Source organism: Pantherophis guttatus, chromosome 1, assembly GCF_059756535.1.
Source record: "Pantherophis guttatus breed Tessera chromosome 1, ASM5975653v1, whole genome shotgun sequence".
NCBI classification, from domain to species: Eukaryota; Metazoa; Chordata; class Lepidosauria; order Squamata; family Colubridae; genus Pantherophis; species Pantherophis guttatus.
Window position 1 is genome coordinate 282,331,969 of NC_142063.1, and position 25,064 is coordinate 282,357,032.

General features: G+C 37.7%; 1 non-coding gene across 1 annotated transcript; it reads right to left on the bottom strand.

Annotated features, from left to right (window-relative positions):
• Window positions 1-22,986: 22,986 nt before the first annotated feature.
• On the bottom strand, window positions 22,987-23,151 carry LOC117672126 (U1 spliceosomal RNA). The gene has a single exon (XR_004593129.2). It is a non-coding gene; the product is annotated as a U1 spliceosomal RNA (small nuclear RNA).
• Between the last annotated feature and the right edge of the window lie 1,913 nt (window positions 23,152-25,064).

Consider the following 25,064-nt stretch of genomic DNA (forward strand, 5'->3'; position numbering starts at 1 on the left):
AACATTTTGGTCAGATGCCCAGATTTGTCATAACAGAAAGCAGTATACAAAGACATCAAACAAGCAAGTAAACAAACAAACAAACAAACAAACAGAACACACTGTAATGTCCCTCCATGCTGATAAGGTTTAGTACTGAGGTGGGTTTTAGTTGGTGATTTACACCATTACAGATATAAGTTGTGACAAGAATTCAGTTTTAATTTTTTACATTGCAATTTTATTTATTTTTTCTGTCAGCTTTACTGGTTACTATAATTGATAGAAAAGAAGGATATATGTAACATACATACATACATACATACATACATACATATATATATATATATATATATATATATATATATATATATGGTTTATATTACAAACTATTCTAAAAATACGAGTTCCAGGTATACTTGTAAAGAAAGAAACAGACATTCTGCAAACTCTGGAACTAAAATAATTAAAATTATTATTATATAGTTGTTATACACACACACACACACACACACACACACACACACACACACACTATATAATAATAATTTTCCCATAATACTCATGATATTACTCATTAGCATTGTGAATCTTTCAGTGAGCCAAAATAGGCATTGGATATAAACCACAATGCTGAGAAAATGACAAAATATGCATTGCAGCATAATAATGCAGTCTCCGGCCTGATGTCATTAACAAAAATTAATATCTCATGGTCAGGGTGGCTGTCTCAATGAAACAGTGACTCAGTTTGACGCTTTAAAAAAAGGAAGTATTTGAATATTATACCATTACAAATATGCCTTTATATCAAACTATGATGTCACTACAATGGAAATGCTCTATGCAGCTTGTTTACTATATCTCAACAGAACCACTCTAAATTTCAGATATTTGCTATCGTAAAAATGTCTGCATAAATATTCACAAACATTTTCAGTTTGCATTCTTCTAAATGTACATATTTTTGTCATTTTTTTTTAATATACACTTATACAAATGGTTTTCTCTAGTATAGTGGGAAATAACATTTCTTGAATGTTATTTTTTAATAAAAACATAGTTTTCTTTGAGTGGTTCTTCATGCTCTCTGAGCTTGGTTTTCTTGCTGTAAGAAGGTTAACACCACTATACATCAAAAACATCTCAAAAACTACCAACAGACTATTACAACCACACAGAATCAATGTAGCACACAAACCAACTAAAGCCCTCCAAAATATCCTAAGTAAAACAAAAGATCCAGTAGCTACCCCCACCAAACCCAGGAATCATCTACAACATACAGTGTAAAGATTGCAAAAGCCACTACATAGGACAAACAGGCAGAACACATCCATGAACACCAACTAGCAGTCAGAAAACATGAAGAAAATTCTTTAAGTTCACAACATAAGGACAGATTTAACCCATAGTTTCAACTGGGAAATCATGACCATCCTAAACCAAGCCAAGCAGAGGTGGGTTTCAGCAGGTTCTGACCAGTTCTGGAGAACCGATAGCAGAAATTTTGAGTAGTTCGGAGAACCAGTAAATACTAGCTCTGCCTGGCCCCACCCCCATCTATTCTCTACCTCCCGAGTCCCAGCTGATCGGGAGGAAATGGGGATTTTGCCTTCCCCTGGAGTGGGGTGGGAATGGAGATTTTACAGTATCCTTCCCATGCCACGCCCACTAAGCCATGCCACACCCACCAAGCCACACCCAAGAACTGGTAGTAAAAATTTTTGGAATGCACCACTGAAGCAAAGTCCAAAAACACTAGAGAATTCCTAGAAATCTGACAAATTGGCCATCAATAAACAACATTACATACTGTGCAAAAGAGACAATCAGCAAGCCAAAAAGGAAACAAAAAGATTAAAACATCTCCCCACCAGGAATCAATACCCAGATGAGCATAGATTAACACCAAGTTTACCATCAGACCAACAATCAAGAAGTAAACAATGCCCAGTCAAGGAACTGACAAGCTAACGGTAAACAGCCCTCTTAGACCACTCCCACCAATACCGGCAGGGCAAGTTCTTAGAAAACAAAATTAACAATCAGTTAACCTGGACTAGATTAAACTATCTAGATAATAACCAAAGTTTAAGATAAGGTCAAGACTTGGTTTGGAAAACAGTAAGGAAATATAGAAGGAAGTTAAGTAAATGTTTAACAGCAGTATGTTCTGTGTGATTCTTATTATTTCTTTGCAGCTTTTATTTGCCCTTATCCCTGTCTGTAATAGTAAATATTTAGATTGTAATGAAATCAGATCTATCCAACTTCTATTTTTCAAGGAGCATGGGAGCTTATGTAGTCAACATATAAAACAGAAACACTTTGAAATGAAGCAGAATTTGCTTTCCTGATAATATTGTACTTCTATGCTGATTGAAGGACTAGCAGGGTTGGATGTTTTAAAGTAGGGGTTGGCTATCAAGAGCCAAATGCCTTCAAACTCAGAATAGCTTTCTGGAACTTTGAGTTCAGAACCATTGTGAAAAACCATAATGTAATCCTTAAAACAATAGGATTCATTTTAAAAATATCCCCCAGCTTCTCACCATAGATCTATGAAAATAAAAATATTCTGTCCCTCCATGTTACATCATCTCCTCCAGAACTGTTCTTATCTTCCCAAATATGTAAAACATGGTCCATCTTAATGAAAACTTAATCACTTCCTAGGTAAGCTGGTACAGACATTTGAGTCTTCCCTTGGGTTTAAACGAGTGGTGGAATTCAGCCAGTTTGCACCACTTCGGGAGAACCAGTTGTTAACTTTCTCAGCAGTTTGGCAAAGTTGTTGTTGGAAGAAATCATTAGGGAAGAGAACTGGTTGTTAAATTACTTGAATCCCACCACTGGTTTAAACCTTTGTGTAGATGTCTAAAACCAATCTACTGTTGTGTGCATCACTGCAGAACACACACAGACATGGACTACAAAGATAAGACTACAGAAGAAAGAATGTGGCCAACCATGAAAGGTAGAGAGTTAGTAAGCTACCATGCAAAGAAATAAGTTGATCAATAACTGTAGCAGAGTAGTCACTTAGAAAGGACGACAACCTAGCATGCAAATGCTTCCCTTCCATACCAAAACACAGTTAACAAGTCAGAAAAAGAGAACCCCAGGTTTGCAGATTTTCATGAAGGATCTGTTATCTAAGGCACCAGTATCCTATCTATCAGGGGAAATTCATTTTTCTTCCAGCAATGATTTAGTCTAATTCATTAATTGAGTATTTGATTTTCAGCTCAAATGGAGACTAATGCCCTGGTTTTAAAGTAGCGGTAACTAATGGTACATGAAAATACATTTACTCAAATCTAAGAGGTGAGTAATCATAATCACTTAAGGAGCTGTCAACACCTCAGCCCTCAGAGGAATTTCTGCTTGTTTCATTTAAGTAGGCAATAATTTCTTCATACTGTTAATAAAAGCTCAAAATGTCTGTGAGTAAAAACTTGCATTTCCCCCTGCAGTTTTCTTTTCTTTTCCTAGTTTCAGAGAAAAGTGGATCAAGGCCTTGGTTTTCTGTTGTTGTTTATCTGTCACAGATATTCAACTTCAAACATCTGACTTTAAGTCATTCACAGATTTATACTTGGAATTTCTTATATTCTCCTCTCCAGCCCCGCCATGCCCAAATGGGCATTTTTCTTATCCCTGATTTGGGATTGTGCTAGCACAACCTGCATGGCCTTCATTGCTTAGCTCTTATTTATTTATTATTTATTTATTTTATTTTATTTTATTTCTATACCGCCCTACTCCCGAAGGACTCAGGGCGGTGCACAGCCAAACAATAAAACACATACATACAAAATTTAAAAGTAGAATAAAATCAAATTAAATAATTTTGGCCCCGACAAATTTAAAACCCCAAACTTTTAAAACCAATTTAAAATTGAATGTATAAAATACTAAAAGATATTTAAAAATTAAAAATCTTTTATAAAAGAGGGAGAAAATTAGGCCAGGCCCGCCTGGTGAAATAGTAAGGTCTTTAAAGCGCGGCGGAAGGTGCGCTTATTGTGGTCTGCCAGCAGCCTGTGGAGCTGGCAGTGGAGTCAGACAGTGAGGAGGCTGGGGAGGAACATGGGCCAGTTCTGGAGTCTGGGGAAGGCCCAGATGAAGGCTCTGCGTTGGAGGCAGAGATGGGGCCAGGGCCATCTGGGAGTGATGCGTGGACTCCGGAGCCTCCAGAGTCGGACAGCAGAGAGGCAGACGAACAGGAGGAGCCTGTTCCTAGTGCACACATTTGCAGACCTGCCAGAAAGTACGAACAGTTAAAACAAAAGGGACAACCTCGGGAGTAAGGCCTGGAGATGATTGGCTCCTCCCATAAGGCTCAAAAGAGCAAAGGCACGTGGACACTTTGCAGGAAAGCAACATTGTTAATTCTGTTCCCAGTCGGCATCTCTGTTTGATTCTGGAATCCGTGTGGCTTTGCCAAGTAGGTCTTTGGCAGAGTGTCAAGGGAGATATCCCTTGTCAAGTTGGTGATTATCTTGAAGGACTTCTCCTGAAGGACTTTTTGCAACTAATTGGGACTCAGCTGTGAATGAACGTAATCCACAGCTGTTGCAATAAAAGAGGTTTTTGGGATTACTTGTGTATTTTAATGACTCAGGAAGCCTAGGTCACAACAGCCCTGGTGCCAGGGAAGTAGCAGAAGTGATGCCTAGAGCACTGGTAATAAAAAAAGAAGTGAAGCATATCATAGCATCTCTGCACTGCAAAATAGTTCATTGAGACAAATCAAAGTTGCCCCACAGGCCTAGTCCTCACAGTCCTCATTTTTTTTCCTAAGTCTGAAGGAACAGAAAAAGGACAACCTAGTCCCATAGTGAATAGAACTACTGTATTTGAACTGTCAAAATTCAGACATATGCTAGATGGCAGCAAGGAGTTACTGTGTCCTATATCTCTTAATTATGCCCTAGTGGTTATGGATTTTGGCAGCTCAAATATAGGAGCCCTAATGAGAGAAATGTGGTAGATGTCTGATTCCCAATATTATGAATTATATGATTCCCTACCAAACACATTCTTCCTTAGGTATCATTTTCAGGATTTTCTAAGAAAGCCTCTTTAAACAAAACCCAAGCAAAGAACATGATAACTTAACAAGGATAAACCAGGTTAAGTAAGAGAGTTTTAATGCAGAAGAATCCAAGGAAATTCAGATAACTAAGGGGTAACATGAGTATTTCTTGCTAGGTACTCTAATTCTTATTTTGGTCTTCTTATATCCAATCTAGTAATTTAGAACATATTACTGAAAGTGAGATGGACATAATGAGGTTTCTCGATTCCTAGTGTCCTCCTTGCAAACTGTTGGGTTTCTACTTAGGACAAGCATGGTCACCGGTGAGTGAGCAATCTTGTCCATTGGCCTCAAGAGAGCCTGTTCAGATTTCTGGAAAGGAAGGAAAATAATGAGGCTCTCTTCTTCCAAACACTTGCTTTCTCAACTACAAATTGACCACAAAGTATGCCATATTAAACTCTGTTGCTATTGAGGTAAATCATAAAATCCATCCAGATTTGATAAAATTGTGGTTCTTGCCTCTGATGTCTCATTATTTTAACTTTATCTGTGATTTATTTTTCTAATGTGGAAACTGAAGTCCCCTTGTTAATCTACATAGCAATGTTGTGTCACGTAGATTTTTCAATGTTGTGCAATTATTATTTTGGCTGCCAACATTAAATAGATAGTAAGTTCTTTATTTTTAAGCTTGAGGTTTGTTTCTGTGCATGAATGCAGTAAGCCTAACTCTGGGAAGGATTCAATTCTTTGTTAAGTGATGTTACTTACTGTATCTCTCCAAAAATTTATGCCAAAAACTATAGCTTTATCACACGACCACCACAAAGACCCTTTTCAACATCCTTTTCAACATTTGGAAGCATAGTTATGATGTATATATGTGCCAAGTGAAAGGGCGTCACATGTCAGCAATGTATAATCTTCTGCTGCAGTTCCTGAAGCTGAAATGAATCCATCTGGTTTCCATAATTTCTGCCAATTTATCTCCCATATGGGATTACTGACATCAGTATTCCAAGCTTCCTTTAAGCCATATTTCTAATTGCAGTAATATTCTATAAATTTTTGAGATTGTTCCTTTGGGCTGTCCTAAATAGTAAATTATTAAATTCTTAAAATTGGTATAAGGCTGTTTTGCTGAAGTTCTAATATTTCTATATGGTTGAAGCTATGGTAATTTATCATCTATTTATGGTTCCATCTGATCTTTATTGATGAGGCTCCTAGGATGTAAAAATCCTTTAATATATAACGATCATATTCACTAAAATTCAATTTTAGTGAAACCTTAATGATTATCTTGACCAGTTATTAAAGGAATTAAAGGAGAAATGTCCCTTATGAAGGCTAGGTATGTACTCTTCCAAATTTGAAGCACCATTTTAGTGAAAAACATTTCCAATCTGTTTTATTCTAGAAAAAAATACTTTGGGTGAAAAAACATTGATTTATAACATTATTTGGTTCTTACATAGTTTTAATTTGGATCCAGTCAAATTCACTCAGATGGTATGCCAGTTCCATAATGGCCAGAGAGTTGGACAGCAGAGACTCCTGTAACCATTTCCAGTCACTAATGGCATCAAACAGGGTTGTGTGCTCACACCCACACTTTCAGCATGACATTTACTGCTTTTTTGAACGATGCTGTCGAGGATAATGATGCTGAAATCAGATACAGGTACAATTGGATGGGAAACTCTTCAACCTAAGGAGATTTCAAGCTACCATCAAAGTGAAGGGAACTGTTTTGAGAGGCTTCCTCTTTGCTGATGATTGGCCCTTGAATGCTGGCTTAGAACCAGAGATACAAGTTAGTGTGGATACATTTTCCATGTCTTATGTCAGCTTTAGACTTACTATCAATATCTAAAAAACTGTAGTCCTGCAATAATCTGAACCTTATTCACTGTACAAAGAACCCCAAATCATAATCAAAGGGCAGAAACCCTTTGCATTGAACCAGTTACTGGCACTGAACCAGTTACACACATAAACTGGGGGAAACCAGGCTTAATAGCAGTAACTGTGAGAGGAATCTTGGAGTCTTAGTGGACAACCAACTAAACATGAGTCAGCAGTGTGCAGTGGCAGCCAAAAGAGCCAATGCAATCCTAAATTGCATTAACAGAGGGATCCAATCAAGATCAAGTGAGGTACTAATACCACTCTATAAAGCCTTAGTAAGACCACATCTAGAGTACTGCATCCAGTTTAGGTCACCACACTATAAAAAAGATGTTGAGACTCTAGAAAAAGTCCAGAAAAGAGCAACCAGGATGTTTAGGGGACTGGAGACCAAAACTTATGAAGAACGGTTACAGGAACTGGCTAGTCTAGTGAAGAGAAGGACCAGGGGAGACATGATAGCAGTCTTCCAATATTTGAGGGGCTACCACAGAGAAGAAGGGATCAAGCTATTTTCTAAAGCACCTGTAGGCCACACAAGGAATAATGAATGGAAACTGAACAAGGAGAGATTTAACCTGGAAATAAGGAGAAATTTTCTGATAGTGAGAACAATCAACCAGTGGAACAGCTTGCCTTCGGAAGTTGTGGGAGCTTCATCACTTGAAACTTTCAAGAAAATATTGGACTACCATTTGTCAGAAATGGTGTAGGGTCTCCTGCTTGGGCAGGGAGTTGGACTAGATGACCTACAAGATCCCTTCCAACTCTGTTAATCTGTAATCTGTAATCAGTTTAATTATCTTGGTAGCACCCTTTCCCAAAAAGTGACTATTGATGAAGAAGCTAACTGCAGAATAGCAAAGACAAGCTCTGCTTTCAGTAGACTGCACTTCACTGTATAGAGAACATTAAGGAATCATCTCAGTAACAACATTAAAGGTCTACAGAGGCCTGGTGCTCATTATCCTTCTGTAGATCTGTGAAATGTAGACTATGTATTGAAGGCATGCAAGACAGCCTATATTATTTTCACATGGCTTGCTTTTGCAGGATATTAGGCATCAGATGGCAAAACATCTATAGTATCTGACACCGAAGCTTTATCTAGAGCACATCTTTCATCAGTCCACACGCTGGTGATGAGAGCACAGACCTGATGGGCAGGTCATGTCACTCATATGCTAGATGAGTGCATATCTAAGTAGCTACCAAAGGTGCTTTTTTAGGAGGCAACTGGACTTTCTTGTTTTTTCTTTTCTTTTGAAGACATTTAGCTTCTCATGAAAGAAGCTTCTTCAGCTCTGACAGGATAGTGGGGAATGGAAGGATTTATATTCCTTGCAGACAGCTGGTAATCTGCATCCTTTTAGTGGGTTGTTGAAGCACTTGCAGGTTTATCTGTGTCCTGCAATTTTTCCTCTGGAAATCCATTCCTACTCCCACACCATTCAAAGGGTGTTCATCCCAAATTGTATAGCTAAAAGTCTGTAGAGATTCTCAGTCATCCAGATCATGGTTTTGCAAAAGGTGCTTTTTCAAGAGGCAACTGGACTTTATTGGGGTTTTTTTTCCTTTTTTTCTTTTGAAGACGTTTCACTTCTCATCAAGAAGCTTCTTTAGCTCTGACAGGACAGTGGGGAGTGGAAGGATTGATATTCCTTGCAGACAGCTGGTAATCTAGATTCGTCTGGTAATCTAGAAATGTCTTCAAAAGAAAAAAAAAACGAGAAAGTCCAGTTGCCTCCTGAAAAAGCACCTTTGGGACAACCATGATCTGGATGACTGAGAATCTCTATAGAATCTAAATAGCTCCTTTTTTGGGAAACTTTCTGTTGAATGAAGCTTGCATGGAGGGCAGAAGAAACATTACAAAAACACATTAAAGGCCTCCATGAAGTTACTTGATATAGATTCAGCCACCTGTGAAATGTGGGCACAAAACTGCCCTATCTGATATAGCCTCATACACAAAGAGTTTATAAAGGAAGGCACACTTCTGAAGCACAACATAAATAATTCATCATCAAGGATGCTGTTTGCATGTATTTATTTTGTGGATGTTTTTACTGTTTTAATGTTTTTAAAAATTGTTTTATAACTTTATGATGGTAAGATGTTCAGAGTCACTTGGTTGAATTGGGTAGCTATAGAAATTGAAGAAATAAATAAGCATAAGCGTGAGCTGCATAAGACCAGAACCACTAGTGTAACAACTGCAGAGCTATACATGTTTGTCCAAAATGTGCAATAACATTCTATGTCCAAATTGACCTGATTCATCATCTTTGGACACGCCATATCTAGTCTTAACTTGATTTTAAAAAATGGTGTTGAGGGCTTCATCAATGAGGATGGATGAACAACACCAGAAGTTTGTATTTTCTACATTTCTTTTCTTCTCATGCATTTTGAATGTATGTTAATGTACTTATATTTGTTAACCATAGTTCAATGAAAACAATAAATAAAAACTTCAAGGAGGACACAGTGAACCTTCCTTCTTCCTTCCATATAGCCCATTGCACATTGCTGGCTTCTCTCTGCTAATCACGGTCAGATTAAGCCAGCAATCTGGGTATGGTTACCTGGCTCAACTGGTTGGAAAAAATTGCTGTAGGACACTTTCCCCATTGGCTAACTGAGTTGGCTATGTGACCAATCAGCTCAACTGGTTGGAAAAAATTGCTGTAGGACACTTTCCCCATTGGCTAAGTTGGCTATGTGACCAATCAGCTAGTTTTTCACTTGCCAATTGTTTTCTTGGCAATCCCTTTCCTGATTTATAGGAATATTGTTGAATTAAATATTAAAAAAGTTGGGCGGTAGGGGGGGAGAAAGCTGCACATGTAAGACAAATCTCCATTCTCCCTTCTCTTCCAACAAGAAGTAAAATTCTGATAGTGTTGCCCCTCAAATGTCTTATCAAATTGAGGAGTGTAAGCAACACCCTTACTCTCTTAGCATGCTTGCTTTGTACAAGGCTGTGAACACAGGGAAGATAAAGACAGGTTCTGTTTACACCATTAGAAACATTTGAAGACAGTTGGGCAGTTGGATTTGCCCTCAGAGCTTAGCATCCTTTACAGTATTTGTTTAGAAACGATGATTGCTCTCTTCCCCCACCCAGGTTTCCTTCCCCACTCTTTTAATTAGCACAATTTGGCTGTGCAATTTTAGAATATCGTTGCACACCATTGGCAGCTAGGTTACTGCCTTTAACTACCCTAAGGCTTTAACATATGGTTTGTTAGAAAACAAATCTGGCATTATTGACAGACAGCAAAGACACCCTGCAGAAGGTTGCAACAAGAGCATATCAATGTGAGCAACGTTTAAAATAGTTGCTAATGATTGCAATCTTGCTGCAAGACAGAGTGCCAAGGGTTTTGAAAGTAACATGGTAACAATAAAGTTAGAAAAGCATATCTATGCTCCTATTGGCAAAAGATGTCCATTGTATGTACATCCCATGTACATCCCATGAACAAGTGTAGGGGGCCTGTTACCGTATCCAAGGTTATATTATGTCAGCCACTGGCATTGCCTGTACAGAGTTCATGGTAGCTAAGAAGGTTTCAGGTACAGGTAATTCTCAACTTACAACAGTTCATTTAGTGAACATTCGAAGTTACAACAGCACGGAAAACGTGACTTATGACCATTTTTCACACTTATGATCATTGCAGCATCCCCATGGTCACATGATATACATTTGGATACTTGACAACTGGATCATATTTATGCCTATTGCAGAGTCCCGGCTTCATTTGATCATCTTTTGCAGCATTCCGACGAAGCAAAGACAATATGGAAGCCAGATTCACTTAACAACCGGGTTACTAATTTAACAACTGCAGTGATACACTTAAGAAATGTGGCAAAAAAAAAGTTGTAAAATGGGGCAAGACTCACTTAGCAACAGAAATTTTGGGCTCAATTGTGGTCATAAGTCAAGGACTTAACATGAAATTTCCATTTCTAAAATTCACATTTCTCCTTATTTTATGATCTGCTCTACCAACAAAAAGATGCTTGCAAAAATGTTTGAAGAAAAGCTTATATGAGAAGTATATTTTTTTGAAAACAAATATCTGTGCAAAACTGTAATAGGAAAGCAGTTCATAATATGCAACTTTTTAATATAAACTTGGTTTTTTCACATTTCTAATTGATACAGAAATAAGTACAGGATGATTTGGAAAAGAAATGGAAGGAAGAGCGCTTTGACAGAAGCTCCTATTGATGCTATCACCTACTCCTAGTGTCACCATCGAGTAGATTAAATGCTATATAGCTTAGAATTGTCTGCCATGTATAGAAGTTTAACTGGAAGGGGGAAAAAAATCATTTCATGCATGACATACCTCAATGATTCCAGCATATTTCTGTTCCTAACTCTTTCCATCTCATAGAATGGAAAGTCAACAGCAGATATTTTTCATTGACTTCTTAATATTTCATTGTAGACAGTATTAAATCACTTACCAATGTAACTGATAAAGTTTGAAATGCCATTCAGCAGGATTTACTTAACATAGTTTCCAATGTCAAAGGAAACCACTTGCTAGGTAGTTCAGATATGATTTATTATAAGTTTAGAGCTTTTTCTTGTGGCTAAGCACTAACTACCATTGCTTGAGTCAGCAGAAACCTAATCCAACATGAAGTTTACTGCCCACACTATGATTCCTATTTCATGTTGTCCATATTAATGGTGTCTGACATCATGTTAAGGATAAGGATTTGTAGTGCCACTCTTTTTAACATGTGATAGAGTGCAGAAGGAAGCAAGTTATGACAAAAGGCTGTTCTGGCATGTTTGATCATCCGTCAAAATTTGTTCCAGTTTTGTGAAAGGACTGCATTTGTGCATGTGTGCTGAAAAACAACTTGACTAAACACCAGGGTTGAAATCCAGCAGGTTCTAACAGGTTCTGCAGAACTGGTAGCAGAAATTTTGAGTAGTTCAGACAACCGGCACATACCACCTCTGGCTGGCCCCAGAGTGGTGTGGGAATGGAAATTTTGCAATATCCTTCCTCCAGAAAGGGAGGGAATGTAGATTTTTCAGTATCCTTCCCCTGGAGTTGAGTGGGAATGGAGATTTTGCAATATCCTTCACCTGCCCACCAAGCCATGCCTACAGAACTGGTAGGGAAATTTTTTGGATTTCACTCCTGCTAAAACACCTAATATCAGGTAATAATGTTGAAGAAAAAACTAATGAGTACCATAGCTACCTTTCCCTTCTCAGCTGTTATTATAGTGAGGCTGACCCCAGTCTATTCATTTACTCAATCAAGGCCAGAAACCAAATAATCAGTCTCCAAATGGTTTATTTGTAAAGGTCTGCAGAGCATGCTGAGTAACATAAAGGACACATTAGCCATGCTTCTAAATTGAAAGACTTTCCCACCTCCCAATTCAGGCTATATTTTCAATTTACAGACTATTGGTTACAAAGCTGATATTAAGCACTCCATACTAGAAAAAGTCATGGTAAAATATAATATCTTAGAAATATATAATATCTTAGAAATTTCTTGTTTTTATTATGCTTTGTTCCAGGCTGTATCAGGTGCACAAATTTCTCTTCCCTCACTAATCCTTCTGGACATTGGTTTAGTACCATTGCAGAATAACTCTAAATAGCTGACAGGGCATGATGGAGTTCTATCATGGTGTGAGAGAAAAGAACTATGCATAGTACTTTCTTTCCTATCTCACCATGCACCTCCTGTTTCCACCACTGGTCAACTGCGGTTCAAGAAGTTGCAGGTAAGTTGGCATTGATTGGGCAATGTAGCAAGTTCAGGGGAAAAGCCTGGTGTGGATTCTTCTATTGTTCAAAGCAGAATGGCCCTAAAGAAGAGTTCTGACAAACTGGCCTGAGTTAGTTTGAAATGGCCAATAAGTGTCAGAACTCCAGGGAACACCTGACTCCACCAACAGAATTGCCAATGAAGCACATATAATATATAATGTACAGTAAAGAACAACTTAAGACTTGTCAGGAACTGGATATCAAATAAAGGCAACATCAGGAGAATGTGTCAGAATAAAGAGGTTACTGATACATGTTTGTTTCACAGTTAGATGCAAGTGAGGAAAGAATGCTTCAGAACTGAAGGTCATAGAAACTAGCTCCAGATTTTCTTATTATTTGTTCGTTTATTTCAATTTATATGGCTGCCCATCTCAGAATCATGACTCTTGGCAGCTATTTGAGAGATGGGTACTTACACTTAATCTAACAGATGCCACATAATTCATCAATTATTGTTGATATTACCCACAAACTTCTGCTTATGACTTCTCCTTCCCTGGAAATAGGAAATGGGTGAGAAGAATGGAGAAGTCCATCATACGTAATAAATTAACACTTGGGGTATTTTACCTTAACTGAATCATGCACCTTTTGATCTCCCCTTAAATTTGAAAACAGAAAGGTATCCCTAGTGGCAGTTAAGTTCTGTTGCCTAATTTAAGAAATATTTGTCAATCATACATTCATTTACAAGTAGTTCTGACAAGAAACCTGCAGACCTCAATGTGTTATGGACTAACAGCTACAACTATCAGAATCCTTTGCCGCTGGCCATGTTGTTTAGAGCTGATGAGAATTTAAGTCCAAATAATTCAGAGAAAACCAGACTGACTACCCGCAGCAGTTTACTTATAACTACTAGTAGGAAATTCCACTGAATTAAGTTGGTTACTTGCCAAGAAATCCATAGTACTGTGGTCCCACATTTCATGCATATGTTTTGCCTGTGTGTCAGGCTGATTCCTCTTTCCTTGCTAAAAGAAAAGCAAAGAACAATAAACTTCTCCCAACTCCTATGTTTTATGTGGTTTGGGGGAAATAACTAAAAAAAATATAGCTCAGAAATGCCATTTTCATTCTGAAAGAAGAGAAGCTATATAGAACCTTAAGGCTAATCAGGCACCAATGACAATTCCACCACTACCATTTCCGTTGTATTTCATCTCTCCCAACATGCTCTTTCCAATTTAAAAAAAGTAACCAGAGGCAAATTAAATCATGGTCATTTTTGGACAGAAAACCAGTTTCCAGAGCTGGGCTGCCGGAGAGTGACTTTTCCTCCCCAATTAAAGTGAACACTTTAAGTACCCTTTTATAAACATAACATTATGGCTCTGAGTAATCTCTTCAGGGAAATAATGGTGCTGCTAGAAAACAATGGCAAGAGATCACTGCAAAGGGTGCAAGCTAATGGCTAATTTCTTTTACAACCTTAACAATATAAAAGCGAGGGTCATCCAAGGTGCAGATCTAATTAGAGTTACGTATAGGTGCTGCCTAGTTATCGGTGGCACATCTTATATGTCTGCGGATGTGAGTGGTGATGTGTGTATTTACAGCAAAGGACTTATTTAGTCTATTTCACTTCAACACTGAATTCTACACACAACAAACTCTGATTATTGTTGCTTCAGTGTCCAGATAATCAATGCAACTGATATGTGAGTGAGCTTCTATCCATCATATATTCATCAAGTATTTTTCCATCCTTTTACTCAACCCAAATGAGACAACAGGTTCCATTTAAAAAGGGAGGAAGGGGGAATTGAAAAATAATAATAAGTGGGACAATTTTAACATTATAATTACAGAATAACAGAATTGAAAGGGACCTTGGAGGTCTTCTAGTCCAACCCTCTGCTCAAGCAGGAGACTCTATACCATTCAGGGAAATGACTGTCCAATCTCTGCTTAAAAACCTCTACTGATGGAGCATTCACAACTTCTGGAGACAAGTTATTCCACTCATTAATTATTTTCACTGACAGGAAATTCCTCTTCTGTTCTAGATTGGATCTCTCCTTGATAAGTTTCCATCTGTTACTTCTTGTCCTGCTCCCAGGTGCTTTGGCAAATAGGTTGATCCCCTCTTCTCTGTGACAGCCCCTGAAATATTAGATGACTGCTATTATGTCACCCTTAGTCCTTCTCTTTGTCAGACTAGACATACCCAGTTCCTACAATCATATTCATCATATGTTCTAGCCTCCAGTCCCTTAATTTAAAGTTCCTGGTGGCACAGTGGTTAGAATACAGTATTGCAGGCCAATTTTGCCCACAGCCTGTAGTTTAATCCTGATGGGCTTGAAATTAACTCAGCCTTCCATCTTCCCAAGGTCAGTAAAATGAGGAACCAGATTATTGGGGGCAATATGGTGACATTGTAAACGGCCCAGAGAATTCTGTAAAGTACAATGGAGTGGTGTATCTGTCTATATAAATTGCTATTGGTCTTCTCTGCACTCTTCCTAGAGTCTCAGAATCTTTTTTCTCATGTGGTGACCAAACCTGGATGCCGTATTCAAAGTGTGGTCTTACTAAAACAGTATAAAGCAGTACCAACACTTCACATGATCTTGATTCTACCCAATGTTATTAATGTCTGAGCAAAATCTGAACTTGGATCTTTCCAAGCTGAATCTAGCACATGAATAATTGCACCATTCTGACTATGTGTTGACAGGAAGACACAAGAAGCCAAAGGAAATATATAATAGATGCAGAAATTACAAGGAATAATCAAAATACAGTGGTTAAAAAAGGATTAATTGCCTCGTCTTTGGAATAGATCACAAACATCACCCAACTATCCTCCAAAGAGTCCTAAATTCCTATTTTCTTCATTTTAAAAAACTTATTCTATAAAGCTGATTAAGATTAGAACATTACAGCCATATAATGGGGAATGAGGGGTAGTGTATAAAATCTCATAAATATTGCATTTCTTAGTTCTGCTATCAAATGAGAATTCTGTTGTTAATTACTGCTGCCCACAAATAATCTTTATGACATGTCTCGCAAACATTTCTTTAATTTTTTTCATTTTATTGTTAAATGGTACTCAGTACAGACTTCAGTTGTTTCCTCTGTCTCACTTGCACTTTACTAGGAAAAGCATTAATCTTATTCTTATTTAGGAGGATAATGAATATTGCTTTCCAGAGTCTATCAATCTAAATTATCAATATTGTTCTCCTTAATGAATATAATGAGGAAATAGATATCAGTGATACTACAGCAATATTTTAACAAAGGACCAATATTAAAATAATTTGACTTTACAGTGCAATGCTGCTGCCTTTGGCTCCCTTGTGATTCTTCTAGGATCACCATTAATATTCTTTCAAATGTTCAGGAATAGAATGTTTCAAATCTTGCAGCTGGTAATAAGCCCTCTATATGCACAGAAGGAATTTATTTGTTGAACAAGAACTTATAGCAACATCTGTTTGTGTGTGAAAGCTTACTTGTCAAGAAGACTATGCATCCCTTGGTTGTGTGCATGGGCATATGAGTAGAGACATCAGGAAATGCTGTTTGATTCTTCCATGACATTGCATTTCCGTGCATACTCCAGTGTTTGCACTCGCATAAATAAGAAATTCATATGCAGCTGTTCCTACAGTGGGACTCAATGAAATCTGATATAAACCAATATTTGCAGATACCCAAATCACATCAAATGGCGTCAAATGAATTTATAGTATCTAGGTAATTTTCAAAGGCTGGCTAAGTAATGCAAATAGAAAAGTATTGCACAATATATAGCTATAATTTCTGCCTATTTTCTTTCTATAAGGCACTACAAACCCTTAATTTCATCATCTCTTTATCACTCAAAGCTTGCTTCCATTTGCTCATTTGATTGGCTCTTGCCTGGTTCTTATTCCTATATTTCTTAGTATTTTGATTTTCATGCTCTAATTTTAAGATCACATTGTAACACATTTTTCAAACATATTCATATTTGGTTGTAGTTTTACATTTATGCTCTAACTGTTTCACACAACAAACTTGAAAAATATATTTCATTTAAAGTTGACAGGGACTTGATGGCACATAATCATTATTGCACAAACTGAGAACAATAAATAGATCAAGTTAGATCTAAAATAACAGAAATAACAAAAATAACAGAATAACAGAGTTGGAAGGGAGCTTGGAGGTCTTCTAGTCCAGCCCCTTGCTCAAGCAAGAAATCCTATAACATTTTAGACAAATGGTTGTCCAATCTTTTCTTAAAAACCTCCAGTGTTGGAGCATCTACAATTTCTGGAGGCATAGTGTTCCACTGATTAATTGTTCTAACCGTCAGGAAATTTCTCATTAGTTCTAGGTTGATTTTATTTATTTGTCGCATTTCTATGCTGCCCAACTCCCTGGGGACTCTGGGCAGCTAACAACAAAAAATAATGCGAACAATATAGCATAAAAGTTGTTTTAAAAAAACATTAAAAATCCATACACTCCATTCATGGCCGAGTCTCGCAAGATTGCAGCAGCGAGATCAATGGCCCCAGGCTTGCTGGAAAAGTCAGGTCTTCACCGCTTTCCGGAAGGTCAATAGGGTGGGGGTGGTCTGGACCTTAGGAGGTAATTGGTTCCAGAGAGCCGGGGCAGCCACAGAGAAGGCCCTCCCACACGGGCCCGCCAGTCAACATTGTTTAGCTGACGGGACCCGGAGGAGACCAACTTTGTGGGATCTTACTGGTCGTTGGGAGCTATGCGGTAGAAGGTGGTCTCGAAGACACCGCCTGGCCCTAAGCCATGTAGGGCTTTAAAGGTAATAACCAACACCTTGAATTGTGTCCGGAGACCAATAGGGATCCAGTGCAGCTTGCAGAGAATTGGTATAATGCGTGGCTGCATTCTGGACCAACTGTAGTCTCCGAACAATTTTCAAGGGTAGCCCCATGTAGAGCGTGTTGCAATAATCCAACCGTGAGGTGACAAGGGCATGAGTGACTGTGAGGAGAGCTCCTGATCTAAGTAGGGTCGCAATTGGTGTATCAGGTTGCTTCTCTCTTTGATTAGTTTTCATCCATTGCTTCTTGTCCTGACTTCAGGTGCTTTGTAAAATAGGTTGACTCCCTCTTCTTTGTGGCAACCCCTGAGATACTGGATCACTGTAATTATGTCACCCCTAGTCCTTCTTTTAATCAAACTAGACATACCCAGTTCCTGGAACCGTTCTTCATAGGTTTTAGCCTCCAGTCCCCTAATTATCTTTATTGCTCTTCTAAGAGAATCAGAAAGTTGGAAGGGACCATTTAGTTAATGCAGAAATATAAATTTGCTTTTTCATTTTGTTATTTAATCCATTTCTCTAACCCATCAATATGGTTTTAAATTTTATTTCTATATTTTAGAATATTACTCATCTCACCTAGTTTTGTGTAATCTGAAAATCTTTCAAATAAAAAGTAGAAGACCCAGCACCTACTTAGAAACCCACTCTAGTTTAACAAGGAGTCAATCGATGAGAACTTTTTAAATACAATTTTTGAGCTACTTATATATCTATTTAATTGTCAGGCCATTCAGTCTATATTTAATTCACTTGCTAATCAAAACATCATTGAATATTTTGGCAAATGCTTTGTTAAGGTTATTGTATCGAATTGATGCTTCAATTCCATATACATGTTATCCATTTATTCCTTTCATATTGTGTTTTTAATCTTGACTGAATACTGACAATAAGCAAATGCAGGCCTCTAAACTAATATGTTCCTAATTCTTTTTAGACCAACCCATTAATGGAGGCAAATATAAAAGCCAGCATGAAGCCAATTGTTTACATTTTCCCAATTACGTTACCAGTTATAGATTGTGAAGTTTGATTATTCTGGTTTGTGAATAAAACTTATAACAAGCAGCTGCTTTTTCAGTTATATTGTTTATCATCTGGAAGGCCCTAATTTAATATTTCTGCAGATTTTCCTTCACAACTTTGACAAGATAGTTGGAACTGCAGCATTACAAAAGGCTTTTGAAATCATATAGTACTTAATGCAGTCTACAATGAAGAAGACAGATAAAATATCTTGAAAGGTGATCATCCAGCCCTTGCTTAAATACTTCCCATAAAGTATGGCCTACTTCTTTCTAAGCTGACTCTTTCGTTATTGAATAGCTCTTATTATTAGTAAGCTTCTTTTTGTGAAGATTTAAAAGCTTCTTTGTACAATTGCTACTGATATGCCTCCATGCCGAACAAAAGTAAATTTTGTATCTTCTACATTATAAGTTTTTGGAAATCATCCACGTGTATCCTTTAATATTCTCTGCTACAGGCCAAACATGTCCAACTCTTGTTGAGTTGTTCCTCTTCGAACAGTTTACTGTCCTCTCATCATCTTGGTCAATTGTTTTAGTGGTTGGCCTAAAAAGATCCAAAGGAATGACAAAACCATTTAAAATATTTTCACACAGCAGAATTACAAGTAGAATTGGTAGTCTGTGATGCTCAAACAGAACAGTTTCCTCTCAATTGGGCTTTTTTGAGCTTAGAGTCCACCAAAAAGAATGACTGGGCTGCAATTGAGAAGCTTTTATGTGACGTGTTTGGAAAGATGACATTCAAGTGTAAAACAAGCTGGCACCAAATAAGGGGTGTTACTTGTTCAGATGAATAGGGATATAAAAAAGGGGATTTCAGCTTCATTTAATCCATAAGCATTTTGCCACTGACTTTTCTGATTTTGCCAGAATTTCCTTCATTGTTTCTTCTCTGCCTGAGAAACCACTGACACAACTCTTACCCCACCCCCTGTTGTGCTGTGAGCCAATATATAAATGCCCTAGTGTTAACATTTATCAAACAGAATAAAAATAGACTGTAATGGGATAAACAATACATCAAAAATCAAATTTAATGGCCCACGAAGATAAAGGGAGATGGTGTTTGAAAGCCATGATCATGGATAACATTTCAGCCACAGAACATTATTAAAGGGCTAGTACATTTGGGCTGGAAAAATCTTCATGGTTATAAAGAGTAGGAAAGAACATTTTCTAAACCTCTTTACTGCTATTCAGGGTTCATTCAGTTTGCCTTCTTCCTAGGGCTGAGAGAGAGCAAGTGAAGCAAAATCACTCATCTGACTTCATACCTAGGACTTGCATCTCCTGGTTTCTAGCCAAGTGTCTTTAACCATTACACCAAACTGGCTTCTAATCCTTTATTACAGCTACTAAAAAAATAAATGAAACTTGACTGCAATGGATGTGTGGATCCAAATGGATACTATGTACAGTATACATTACAGTAGTCATTGTAGAAGTCCATACGGTAGTCATTTGGTCTAGATTAGACCACCAAACACTTGTTCAAGGTAAGACAAATGCTAAGTATTTAACTGCTCATTTAGTTTTGGCTGGAGACTTTAGAAAACCTCTGTTCACTGAAGACATGTCAAAAGAGACTAAATAAATCAAACTGAGGCTAATTAAGGCCTAATTTAGGCAAAAAATTGATGATTCACTACATTATATATACTTTGCTATAACGAAGAGCATTGGGATTAGGGTAATATTGAATAGATGATTGTTGCTATGTTAGATTTGGCTTAGACTAGATGTTATTAAATGATGTGCAAATAAGAATCCACTCTTAAATGTTAGAAATTCATTTTCTATTCCCTCATATTCTTCTATTTATAATCCTTTGGACTCTGGCATTAAGGGACAGTATTTTATAACCTTTGATCAAAATTTCAATAAGATTCTTTGTAGTCTTTAATAGTCAAGTGCCAAACTTGGAACTAAGTAATATCAGTTATATAAGTATATCTGAGTTTGTGAATTTATGGTTGTGATTGTGAATTTTATGGATTCCACTGAATTATTCACTTGGGAAGAATTCAAGAGTTTCCTTATTACATTACATGTATAATATACAGTTGAAGTGGCAAAGTTTATAAGGAAAGATTTTTCGATCAGTGATTGAAGTGAAACTGACCAGAAAATTGACAAGAAGGGCTGACTAAGGAAACCCATTTTGTATATTTCAGACCGGTTTATATTATTCCTTTGTGGCTGTTGGACAACAGTTCAATGTAAATAAAGATTTCCTGTAATCTCACAGTTAGATGTACAGATAGCATGTGCAAACACATCCGATCATGTAATGGGATCTTTTCTCTATGAACGGGATGAATCACCATTAATGTAGAAAAAAACTAGTGGCATTTACACAAATGTATAGAACCTTGGGTGATAGAGACAGAATGAACTGGGAAAGTTATTCACTCTTGTCAGTTCCAATCACCCACTGAAACAGAGATGCAACAGACTGAATGTCAAACCAGGTACTATTATTACTACTTTCTGCATTACGTGCATTTCCTTTTCCAGAACATCTTGGGACTGTAATGTACACAACGATATCATTAGAAGAAAGAGTTGAAGGAAAGTAAAGTTATTAGTGCCTATTATGCTTGCAGATGTTTCTCTGTCATAGATATGTGTGTATGTGGTTATATGCATAATGGTTATCCTTTGAGAGCTGGATTCAACGAAATTTCATTTTAAAGTATGCTGATTAGTGTACATTTATTCTAGAATAGAATAAAGTTCTATTCTATTCTATTCTATTCTATTCTATTCTATTCTATTCTATTCTATTCTCATCTATTCTCATCTATTCTATTCTATTCTATTCTATTCTATTCTATTCTATTCTTTTTTTTGAAAAAAAGTTTTTATTTTATGATCAAACAAATATACAATATAGGCAATCATTCAATATATCATCAATATAAACCCAGCCTTCAACCCCTCCTTCCCACCCCCCATCCCCGATTTCCCAAAACAAAAACAGGGTATAAATTTTACCAAACATACGCTAAAATATGCTAACTTAATGCAAGATTTAAAACTCCATAGACCCCTTAACTCCCCTTCTACAGATTATTCATCAGCCTCCCTTTTTTATAAACTCAAAATAACATATAATCCTTTAGCCCTAAGAGTTTTACAAACATTAACAAACACTAATAGATCATTCAAACCCTAAAAATCTCGTAATACATCTGTAATACTCGTAATACATTTATTCTAAATGAATAAATATTCTATTCTATTCTATTCTATTCTTGTTGTGGTCCACCAGTGGCCTACGGAGCTGGCAGCAGAGTCGGACAGTGAGGAGGCTGGGGAGTAGCATGGACCAGTTCTGGAGTCTAGGGAAGGCTCAGACGAAGGCTGTGCATCAGAGGCAGAGATGGGGCCAGGGCCATCTACGAGTTATGTGCTGACTCCAGAGCCTCCAGAGCAGTGGGTTTCAACCTTCCTAATGCTGCGACCCTTTAATACAGTTCCTCATGTTGTGGTGACCCCCAACATTAAAATTATTACTAAGACCATTGGAAATATGTGTTTTCCGATGGTCTTAGGCGACCCCTGTGAAAGGGTTATTCGACCCCCAAAGGGGTCCCGACCCACAGGTTGAGAACCACTGCTCCAGAGTCTGACATCAGAGGAACAGGGGGAGCCTGTTCCCAGTGCGCGCATGTGTAGAGCTACCAGAAGGCAAGAACAATTAAGACAAAAGTGGCAACTTGGGAGTAAAGCTTGGAGATGATTGGCCCCTTCCATAAGACATAAAGGTGGAGCAAAGGGACATGAGCCTTTGCAGGAAGCAACTTTATTCGTCCTGGTCGGTTTAAATTCTGAAGCTCCGTTTTGACTGTGCTCTGTGCTCCATGTCAAAACTTGCAAAGCTAATTGCCAATTAGGTCTTTGGCAGCATGTCAAGGGAGATAAAGGTGGATGCTTATCCTGAAGGACTGTGGCAGACTTCTGTCAGACTCTTTACAAACTATTTGTGACTCATTACAGGCTGTGAATGAACAGAATTCACAGCGATTGAAATAAAAAGGTTTTGGGGACTAATCATGTGCTTTTTACTGGCTCAGGAAGCCTAGATCAGAACTATTCTATTCTATTCTATTCTATTCTATTCTATTCTATTCTATTCTATTCTATTCTATTCTATTCTATCCTATCCTATCCTATCCTATCCTATCCTATCCTATCCTATCCTATCCTATCCTATCCTATCCATGCAGATGGAGATGCAGACTGCACAACTGGCATGTAGTTCACAGAAGCACAAGAGGCATGGGAACTGTTTCAGAAGGGGTACTCCCTAGTTTTCCAGACAGCAAAAGGAAAGCAGGAAAGAATATACTCTTTTTAAAAAAAAGTTTTTGAGGGAAAAGCACGAACGCAGTCCCCCATTAGCACAAATTATGCAGTTGAGTTTCCCACATTTTGGGGAAATCGCAGGGGTCAGCACACCCGGAGTGCAATGGATGAGCCTCACCCTGGGAAAACCACCTTCGTGATCATGGTGTCTCCCCTGACAGGTAAGTATGAGAGAGAATATACTCTTGATGTAATCTTAGTACAATTTAGCTCTTGGTTGTGTTGGTTCACTTCATTGTTGAAAAGCTGGGTGACCATGTCCATTGGTGTCCATCAGAAACTGGTTCATAAAGTTACTTAATAGCTCCACAATAGTCTGGAAGGAAATTTTCAGAAAAGGGCTATAGGATATTATCTTTACCCCTGAAACCATCAACATTTTTATAAAGGACCTGCAGGAGGGAATTGAAGTGTTTCTCATGAAATGTGCAGATGAGCTATTTATGTTGAGAGGCCATCAATATAAAAAAAGCAAAGTCTTGAAAGGAAAAGTACCCAAGTTCTTCCATAATCTAGATTGGTCTGCATTTGCAGTCTTGTGTCCAATTCAAGGCACTATATTTTAAACAGAGTGCTACCAAACTGAACTGCATCCAAAGAATAATTCTGAGAAATTCGAAACCAAATCCTGTGGCAGCAGTGGGCAAAATTCAAAAAGTCAGGGGATGTGATTGTTTTAGAATCTTTCAGAAGGCTACAGGAAGTTGTGATGACATCATCATCAGGGGCTAATTTTGGCTCTTTATTCTCACCTTTCAGTTTGTAAAACATGAAAATTGCAGCACTGATTTTCATCATGAAATGGCCAAATTTCAGACAATTTCAGGCCATAAAAGAGGCCAGGTCCACACCATATTGCAGAATCTGTGGAACAAGCAAGCTTTGATTTTGAAAATACTATCCAAATAGTCACTGAGTTCTGGCAGCACAGTCTTGGGATAATGGTAAACAAGTTTGAGTACCAGGGCATACCATGAAGCACGTAAGCTTCAGGTTGTCTATCTCAGTCCTACAAGAAAGAGCTGAAAGACCTTGTTAGCCTGGAGAAGTGAAGATTAATAGCTTTCTTAAGGTATTTAAAAAACTGTCATGTGGAAGATGAAGTAGAGCTCTTTTCTATCACTTCAGGGAATGGAACTAGAATCAATAGACAGGAACTGCAAGAAAACATTTTGGTTAAATATTAAGATAAACTGTCTAAGTTTAGACAGAACTAGCTCAGCAATAGAACAGAGTACCTTATGGGTTTAGGTGGGAAAAGCCTCCACTTCTCTTGGCATATTTAAACAATGGCTGGAGACTCATTTGCCATGGCTTGCAATGCAGATTTTGCAATAAATGATGGATTGGATTAGATCAATGTTTCTCAACCTTGGCAACTTGAGGATATGTGGACTCTGAGAATTCCCCAAATAACATGCCGGCTGGGAAATTCTGGGTCTTGAAACCCACATGTTTTAAAGTTGTCAAGGTTGAGAAACACTGCACTAGATGATATCAAGAGTCCCTTCCAATTCAGTGATTCAATATTTCTGTAGCTCTGAAGCATTCTCAGGCTTTGAGCTGATTCTGTCTAGGCAGATGGATCACTGGATATCAAATCTAATGGGCATCCTATTTCTTCTGGGATTTTCGCTGAGCAACATTAGGATTCTTACTGTATTGTGGTTCATTGTCTCTTCTGAAGTTGCCACTCACTCCAATAACACTGTAAGTATGGATCCATGTTATTTTTGGGGGGAGATGCTTAAAAGATTTTGTCTTATAGAATTGAAAGTTGTTTGGTAAGTTATATATTTCACTGAACGCAACATCAGTGTAGTATGATTAACTAGATATTTTAGCAAATTGCTTATGTCACCTAAAACTTTTCCTTCAGGGCTTTGAGATTCTATGGATTGAGGAATCAGTACTCTAGGAACCTGCTTCCTCACAAACCTTTCATTGGCTGAAGAGGTGGTGATTCAACTAGATTCCCATCGGTATAATTTTTGATATATAGAATGTGAGGAGCTGGTATTGGAAACTGACCCTAAGTGTACCCATGCAGGGATGCGAATGGGAAAATGTAGGATGGTGAGA